Raw genomic sequence first — 10,000 nt, 5'->3', positions numbered from 1 at the left:
TGAGTACATAATTGTTTATAAGTAGCCTCCCTTTTAGATGTATCTCTTTAAGGACACAGACATTTTTGGCCTTTCTTTACATACCCAGAACTTAGTACAATGCCCCGCAACAGTAATGCTGCTTGTTAGAGGTAAAAGAATTCTTAGAAGTCATCAGTCTTACCTCGTGTGAGAATCTCTCTTTTTTTCAACATATCATTACCAAAAATCTGCTTATATACTTATTTCCCATCATAAGAAAGAGTCTCATTTACCTGAGTTTTTCCCCTTTGTTGGACAGTTCTAATTATTAGAAAATTGCCCAAAATTGGCATCCATACAATTCTAACCAATAAATAATCAATGGCTGTCCCCTATAACTGAAATTCTCTTCTTCCTTATCTCTACTTTCTGTCTTTCCTGACTACCTTCAAGTCCCATTTAAAATCTTACCTTCTACAAGGAATCTTTCCTGATCCCCCTCAATTCCAGAGCACTCTCTCCATTAATTACCTCCAATTTATCCTGTCTTTATCTTGTTTGTACAAAACTATATTATCTCAAACTATACTGTGAGCTCCTAGCGAGCAGAGGCTATATTTGCATTTCTTTGTATCCCTAGCACTTAGCACAATACCTACACTATAGTGGGTACTTAATAAATGGATATGGACTGACCAGCCGATATAGTTATATAGCGATAACTAGAGCATCACATGGTTAGATACCACAGAATAAGTGATAATACCTGACCATGTATATGTTATAAAAGACACTTGGATCTTTTCCATCCTTGTTAATAGGAACACCAATTGCTCCTTTCAAACTAAGTCATTTTTAGCCTCAGTTCTTACCTAGCCTTTAATTACTGAATGGTCACTGCCTCAGATAAATCTTAAATAAATTAGGTCAAGGTCTCCCACTGCATCTGGGGCCATTGACAGTCATCTTGACCTATATGTCTTGCCACTGGATCCAGATGTGTCTGAAGGAGAGAGTAAGAATGATCACTTTGCACAACTCTTATCTCACTTGAATCCATTTCATTTGCTAGTCAAGACATTTTCCTGCTGTCATTAGTCTTCTTCAAGAACAAAAGATAAACAACAGAGCATTATATTTATTCAGTATTTCACCCTCCACCAGGAGGGCATCCCTAATCTACTAGCTTGAGCAAGGGACTCCCTAGTTAGTAATTATCAATATCACTTATTTTTAATTCCAATATAGAATTACAGGATTTAGAGCTGAAAGGGACCTTAGACATCTTAGTCCAAACTCTATTATACATTAAGAAACTAAGACCACCGAAGTCATTAGCCCAAGTTCATGTAGCTAATAAGTAGCGGAGTCAGAATTTGAACCCATGTCCTCTGACTACAAATCTACTGCTTTCCCCCCACACTAGTGCCACTAATCAGATTTATAACTATGCTAAGTGAAATGAGCAGAACCAGGAGATCATTATACACTTCAACAACAATAATGTATGAGGATGTATTCTGATGGAAGTGGATTTCTTCAACAAAGAGAAAATCTAATTCAGTTTCAATTGATCAAAGATGGACAGAAATATCTACACCCAAAGAAAGAACACTGGGAAATGAATGTAAACTGTTTTCATTTTTGTTTTTCTTCCTAGGTTATTTTTACCTTCTGAATCCTGTGCAATTCTCCCTGTGCAACAAGAGAACTGTTCGGTTCTGCACACATATATTGTATCTAGGATATACTGTAACCTATTTAACATGTATAGGACTTCTTGCCATTTGGGGGAGGGGGTGGAGGGAGGGAGGGGAAAAATCGGAACAGAAGTGACTGCAAGGGATAATGTTATAAAAAATTACCCAGGCATGGGTTCTGTCAAAAAAAAGTTATTAAAAAAAAAAAAAAAGAAAAATGGTCAAAAGATATGAATAGACAATTTTCATATGAAGAAATTAAAATCATTTCTAGTCAGAAGTTTAACTATGATAAATGACCAAGGTTTTTGTCCCAGGGTACCAAAATTTTGAAAATACAAAAACTTTAAATGACTCTTTTATGAAAAGGGTATAATTTTAAAATTTGTAACATTTACATTTTGACAACATTTTCACTCCTCCAACACTGTAGAAATGTTAGCAAAAATAATTAAAGTTGGAAACTTCCTCTTTCTCCACAATCTACTCCTGCTACAACTCCCATACCAGGGGAATTATTTTTCATGACCCATGAAGTGAAACCCCCAACTATGGACTCCTCTGCAAGGGAGTAATGCAGAGTCTCCCACCTCATGGTTGAACATGTTCCAGGATATTTACCCTGAATGCTAAAATTGTTAGGTGTGGCTCCAGTCCCAATGGAGCAGTCATGTAATATGTCAATGGATAGATTACATGGCTGTGATTACATGGCTGGATAGATTACACATGGTTGTGTGATCATCCTGTTATACATGTCATCTATTAAGTCTTTTATATCATTTCTTGTACTATGGTATCGAATTTAAATAGAAACAAAGACCTCTAAATAATATATAAGGATTTTTGCAACTGTCTATTGACTTAGAAAACCACATATTAACATTATTTTTGCTTTATTATATGATTGCTAAATGATGCAATGGATAGAATAGTGACCCTAGAATCAGGAAAACTTGAGTTCAAATCCAGCTTCAGACACATACTAGCTGTGTGACTGTGGGCAAGCCACTTAACCCTGTTTACTTCAGTTTCCTCATCTGTAAATGAGCTGAAGAAACGGCTCCAGTATCTTTATCAAAAACAAAACCAAAAACAAATGGGATCATAGAGAGTCTGGAAGGACTCAACAACAAAATGCTTTATTGTATTTTTTAATTTATTTTGTTAAATATTTCCCAATTGCATTTTAATCTAGTTTAGGCTGTACCCTAGAATATTGTGAGCTGTATATTTGACAGTTCTGTGATCTACTTATGCCCATTTTGGGGTGGTTTATTACTTTTTAAATTACTTGAAATTTTGTGCTCTGTATCCTGAAAAACAAAATTGTTAATCCTTTGTCTTCCCACAACCTAATGTTTGACTCAAATATGCCATCTTAAAAAGAAAGGAGTAAGGGAAACACAACATTCCCCCAGAAACCTTCAGTCAGGCTGCCATGTAGTTATCCCTTGTCCCTTTCCAACTTCTCTTTATATATTGTCTTCCTCCCTAAAAAAGTAAAGTCCTTGAGGATAAGGTATAAGTAAAATGCTTTTATTTGTATTCCCAGCACAGTACCTGGCACATAATAAGTGCTTAATAAATGGTTTATTTCTCTATATACAATGGATTTAGTGGGGTAAGTTGAATTAAAGACAGTGACATTTACAGAAGCCATATTAGGAACAAAACACTAGAGAGAATAGATTTCTGAGCACAAGGGTATGAGAGCAGAACTTAAGGAGACACTTAAGGAATCATCGTGTTCCATCTCCACAGAGTGGAAACTAAATCCCTTTTGGGAAAAGAAATCATAATGTGCATTATACAGTCAATAAGCATTTTCATGTGATTCAGCTAAAAGACTATTATGTTTTTAACTTATCTGTTTTAACATTATTTTTTTTAATTTTGAGTTCCAAATTCTCTCTCTCTCTTGTCCCTCCCCCATTTGAGAAGATAAACAACATATCAATTATTCATGTGAAATCATGCAAAAAATATTTCCATATTAGTCATGTTGCAAAGAAAAAAAGCAAGAAAAATAAAGCTTTAAAATTAAACTTCATTCTCTACTCAGGGTTCAGAATTTGTCACTCAATGGTAGATAGAATTTTTTATGTTTTTTTATGAGAATTGTCTCAGATCACTAATATTGATCAGAATAGCTAAGCCTTTAGCTTATAGCCTATAGCAACAATATTGCTGTTACTATATGCAATGATTTTTTTGGTCCTTTTCACTTCATTCTGCAATAATTCATATAGGTCTTCGCAAGTTTTTCTGAAATCATATTGCTCATCATTTCTTATAGCACAATATTATTCCATCACAATCATATAACCACAACTTTTTTAGTTATTCTCAAATTGATAAACATCCTCTCAATTTCTAAATCTTTGCTGCCATAAAAAGAGCTACCATAAATATTTTTGTATTTATGGGTCTTTTTCTTGTTCTCTTTGAGATTCAGACCTAGTAGTATTGCTGGATTAAAGAATGTACACCATTTTATAGCCCGTTGGGCATAGTTCCACACTGTTCTTGAGGATAGTTAGACTACTTTACAACTGTACCAACAATACATTAGCATACCTATTTTTGCATATCTCCTCTATCATTTAACATTTTCTTGTTCTGTCTTATTAACCAATCTAATGGGTGTGAAGTGGTACTTCAGAATTGTTTTAATTTGCATTTCTCTAATCAATAGTGATTTAGAAGATTTTTTTATATCACTGTAAGTAGTTTTGATTTCTTCTTCTGAAAACTTCCTATTCCTATCCTTTGACTATTTATCAGTTGAGGAATGGCTCACATTTTTATAAATTTGGTTTGATTCATGAGAAATGAGGTTTTTATCAAGAAATTTGCTGTAAAAATTCCCAGTTTTCTGCTTTCCTTCTAATTTTGGTTCCATTAGTAAACTTTTTAAATTTCATGTAATCAAAATTATCCATTATACTTTCTGTGGTCTTCTCAATCTCTTGTTTAGTCATAACTCTTCCCTTATCCATAGGTATGACAGGTAAAATTTTTCGTGCTCCCTAATTTACTTAGGATATCACCCTTTGTGTCTAAATCCTGGATCCATTTTGACCTTATTTTGGTATTTGGGGTGAGATGTTGCTCTATACTTAATTTCTACCAAACTCTCTCTCTCTCTCTCTCTCTCTCTCTCTCTCTCTCTCTGTCTATCTATCTATCTCTATCTCTATCTCTCTCTTTCTCTCCCTCTCTCTCTCTCCTCTTTCTCTCTCTCTTCTCTCTCTCTCTCTCTCTCTCTCTCTCTCTCTCTCTCTCTCTCTCCTTCTCTCTCTCTCTCTCTCTCTCTCTCTCTCTCTCTCTCTCTCTCTCTCCCCCTTGCAGTGTTTCACCCTTTAATATCCTTCCTCCATATTGACCACCATCCTCTCATTGTTGACTTCCTTCTGGGGTCTTCATTTTAGGGACTGGTCCAGCCTAGCTAACCAGCATTCCCCTCTCAGCTGTGCCGACTTTCTAGACTTCAATACCATGTCTTAGCCACAATCTGAAACAATTACCTCCCTCAATGTCTGGGAGATACTCATCCTGGAGTATTTATCATTTCTTCTTGTGTTGTCACTCTAGAACAGAGGTTCTTAAACTTTTCCCACTCTTTTTACCCAAGATTCCTTTTCACAAGAATTTTTTATGCAATACCAGATATGGACGTAAATAAAATAGGTATACAAATCAAACATTTACTGATGATAAGTCATAATTTTATGACCCACACATTCAGTTGCACAACATATGGGGTTGTAGCCCACATTTTAAGAAGCTTTGTTCTAAAATATACCCTTCTCCTATCATCAGATTCCTCCTGGGGTTTCCATTGGGGGGAAGAGCCCAGAACAACCAACCTCCTTTCCCTTTCCTACTTCAATAACATAACCTTTCAGTATATTTTCAATTTCTTTCAGCCCTTTTTTATATATGATCTCCCTCACTTAGGATGTAAGGTCCTTGAAGCCAAGGACTTTCTTTCTGTTTGTATGTGTGTTCTCAGTGTTTCATATAGTACTTGACACACAATAAGTCCTCAATAAATTCTTACTGTTTTGCCCTGCCAGATCCTCCCAGTTAATTGTCTCTCCCTACTCAAATTACCCTATATTCAGGATCATATTGATATAGACCTAGAGATGAAAGGGACCTCAGAAGCTGCCTAGTCCAACCCTTTTGTTTTATAGATGAGGAAACTAAGATTCATGTTTGCCCAGGATATTAAGCATCAGAGAAGGAATTTGAATCCAGGTTCTTTAACTCCATAATCAGGGTTATTTTCCTGTACCTATCTATATATTGTAACTCCTTCACCCCACATATGAAGTCATAGAGAATAAGGAAAATTTCTTTTTTGCCTTTTATATTCCTAGTACCTTATTCATAATAAATTCTTAACATATGTCTATTGAGTCGATATATATTGAGTACTATACACAGAACCCAATACTTGTGTTTGATCAAAGCTAGGAAGAAAGAAAAGGAAAGGAGGAGAAGAGAGGGAAGAGAAGGACAGAAGTCCAATGGAAAATAAATAGAAATGATTGAACTTCTCCCAATTATACTCACAGAATGCCCTTTACTATTAGGATTAATGGGGAAACTATCCCTATGCTACCTCCCATTCCAGTCCATTCAGTACCTTCTCTTAGGAATTAGAAGATGGCAGCTGTATGCCTCCAGGACCAAAAAGTCAATTGAACAAAAAATTTTTAATATCTATAGGATTTCTGTTCAAGGATGTAAAAAAGAGCCTGTTGAGAGAAGGCTCACTGAGTACTTTCTTAGAAACTGTAAATTATTCCTTCTCCTCCAGAAGGACCAGTGCAATTTTTGAAAACATATGATTTCATCTCCAGTTGACTGGCATTGATGCAGAGAAAAAAATATGTGAATCTCCAGTTGACAGGAAGAAGAAGGAAAAGCCCCATGGATATGCACAACCTCTGACAGTCCTAAAGAAGAATTATATTAATTTCCTCTTAAGAGCCTCTCTCCCCTCTTTCCCAAGGGAGAGCAGCTCACTTATACATCCCTAGGGAACCCCCTCACCCATCACTGACACTGTCAGCTTTGGGGTAGGGGGTGGGGGTTGGAATCAATTCCAAGGAGCAAGTTTCAGCCAGAAATGGGGACTCCAGAAACAGAGTATAAAGTATTCCTGGTTTCTCTTTGTGCAACCTGAGAAAATAAAAATTCCCTGAAAGAGCATTGGTAAGGCTGGAGTAAAGAAAACAGCTATCCCATTTTACTAGCTTTTCTTCTGACTCTTCAGAATGCTCTACCTTCTCCACTTCCAGCTCAGATTTACCCCTTTTTTTTCAAATCTTTTTTGTGTGTTTTCTTCTCCCATTACAATGTAAGCTTCTTTAGGACAAGGATCACGTTTTTACTTATATTTGTATCATCAGTGTTTAGCCCAATCCCTGGCACATAATAAGCACTTTTAAAATGTTTTTTCTGTCTCTATACTTTAAAAGAAAAGCAAGCTTTGGTATAAGAGATTTGTAGTTTCACGTACAAGTCCTTTTGTTCAATTATATATGTCTTCATTTTAGTTTATATTTAAGTTCACAATAAAAAATTGAGAAAAGAAGGGAAAAAAGAGAGGAAGTAAGAAGGGAGGGAAGCAGGAAGGAAAGGAAGGAAGGGAAGAAGGAAAGAAAAGAGGGAGGAAGGAAGGAAGGAAGGAAGGAAGGAAGGAAGGAAGGAAGGAAGGAAGGAAGGAAGGAAGGAAGGGAAGAAAGAAGAGAGGGAGGGAGGAAGAGAGGAAGAGAAGAAAGAATGGGAAATAGAAAAGAAGCAGAGAACTTCTGATTCAGAAGACAAATATTTATATTTTAAATGTACCTCTTACAAAATCATATGAACTTGAACAAATCTATTTAACTTGCTGAGTTTCTGTTTCTTGATCTGTACATGAGGGGGAATAATTAGTAATATTATGAGAAAAGTACTTTTATAAACCATTATATAGATATGAATTATATTAACAATATCATTCCTCAAAAGAAAGTTTTCATCAGCTCTTCTCATGTTATACTATGTCAAAAATACACTTAACATTGCATGAGCAGTTAGAAGCAATAATCTGGGCTCTCCTCCAAAGCAGGTCATTTATTTCTGTTGGAAGAATGAGCCAGATGTTGGCCCAGATTATGCTACCAAAAATCTATTCTTTATTACTGCTATAGGTATAGATACATGTGCCTCTCTTTCATTAGTTTCTTCTAGCACTTAACAGTCTACCCAATCTTTGCATGGATCAACAAGCTCTCTCTTTTCAGAGAATACCCATGGTCTGAAACATAGAGTGCTAGATTTAGAACCAACACACCTGCATCCAAATCTTCACTCTACTATCTTGATTATTCTGAACAGGTTCTTTAACCTTTAAGTACCAGTCCCCTTAAATTTAAAATGAAGAAATTGGACTAGATGGCTCCTCAGTTCCAAGTTCTGGATCTATGGTCCTATAAAAAGATTGTTTTTAGCTAAAATGTCTCACCATCACTGTACATACATATACACATATACCATCTTAACCCATAAAATCTAAAGCTAAAAGAAGTCCACACCCCTTATTTCACAGATGAGAAAACTGAGATCCAGTTATAAAACTCCTAAATCCAGGTTTTATGCTTTCTGACACAAAATTGAATCTAATATTTAATGATTTTTGTATCATTCCTGCCTCATCCACTTTTCTGGCATCAAGGAATACATTTCTTAGGTTTCTATACTGATTCAACCAGAATAAAGAAATATTTTCTGGGGCAGATAGGTAGTACAGTGGATAGAGCACCAGCCCTGAAGTCAGGAGGACCTAAGTTCAAATCTGATCTCAGACGCTTAAAACTTCCTAGCTGTGTGACCCTGGGCAAGTCACTTAACCCCAATTGCCTCAGCAAAAAAATATTTTTTTTTTCCTAATCACCCAAAGGCAGTTAATACTGGAGTATACAAAGATAAAAACAGGTACATTCTTATTAAAATAATAGCTTTTATTATAAAAATAAAAACAAAGCTAGTTTTTAACATTCACCTTGAAAAACCTTGTGTTCCAAATTTTTCTCCATTTCTTTCCCTTCTCCCTCCCCTAGACAGCAAGTCAATTGCATTTTCTACATCTATTGAGATAATCATATGATTTCTGTTAGTTTGGTAATTGATATAGTCAATTATGCTAATAGTTTTCCTAGTATTGAACCAACTCTGCATTCCTGATATAAATTCTTCTTGGTCATGGTATATGATCCTGGTGATAACCTGATGTAATTTCTTTGCTAATATTTTATTTAAGATTTTTGCATCAATATCCATTACGGAAATTGGTCTATTTCCTCTATTTCTAGAATTCTAGAATTTGGTAAGACTTCTTCTTTCCCTATTTTTCCAAATAGTTTGCATACTATTGGAATTAATTGTTCATTAAATGTTTGGTAGAATTCACTTGTTACTCCATATAGTCCTGGAAATATTTTCCAGGAAATAATTTTCCTGATCAATAGCTTGTTAAATTTCTTTTTCTAAAGTGAGATTAAGTAATTTATTTCCTCTTCTGCTAATCTGGGAAATCTACATTTTTGTAAATATTCATCCATTTCACTTAGATTATCAGATTTATTGGCATACAATTGAACAAAATAGCTCCTAATTATTGTTCTAATTTCTTCTTCATTTATGGAAAGTTCACTTTTTTCATTTGTGATACTAGGAATTTGATTTTCTTCTTTCCTTTTTCTAATCAAATTAACTAAAATTTTATCTATTTTGTTGTTTTTTCATGAAAACCAACTCTTAGTTTTGTTTATTAGTTTAATAGTTTTATTACTTTCAATTTTATTAATCTGCCTTTTAATTTTCAGGATTTCAAATTTGGTATTTAATTGGGGGATTTTACTTTGTTCTTTTTCTAGCTTTTTTAGTCGCATGTCCAATTGATTGATCTTCTCTTTCTCTATTTTATTCAAGTAAGCATCTAGAGATATAAAATTTCCCCTAAGAACTGCTTTGGATGCATTCCATAAGTTTTGGTTTGTTATCTCATTATTGTCATTCTCTTGGATGAAATTATCGATTGTTTCTATGATTTGTTGTTTCATCCACTCTTTCTTTAGGATTAGATTATTTAGCTTCTAATTAATTTTTGGTCTACTTTTCCCTGGCTCTTTATTACATAAGTTTTATTGAATGATGATCTCAAAAAGATGCATTTACTTTTTCTGTCTTTTTGCATTTCATTTTGAGATAAGATAGGCACATTCTTGCTTTTAAGAAATTTGTATCACATCACAGGATCCAATATCAGTAGGTTAGTAAAC

At 34.7% G+C, this 10,000-nt stretch overlaps 1 non-coding gene across 1 annotated transcript; it reads right to left on the bottom strand.

Annotated features, from left to right (window-relative positions):
• Positions 1–685: 685 nt before the first annotated feature.
• On the bottom strand, positions 686–811 carry LOC111720412. Its single transcript, XR_002770096.1, has one exon. It is a non-coding gene; the product is annotated as a U6atac minor spliceosomal RNA (small nuclear RNA).
• Positions 812–10,000: the final 9,189 nt, after the last annotated feature.

The sequence above is a fragment of the Sarcophilus harrisii genome, chromosome 4 (genome assembly GCF_902635505.1).
Source record: "Sarcophilus harrisii chromosome 4, mSarHar1.11, whole genome shotgun sequence".
Lineage (NCBI taxonomy): Eukaryota > Metazoa > Chordata > Mammalia > Dasyuromorphia > Dasyuridae > Sarcophilus > Sarcophilus harrisii.
The sequence above is the reverse complement of the archived record's forward strand: the minus strand, read 5'-3'. Positions and strand labels throughout refer to the sequence as shown.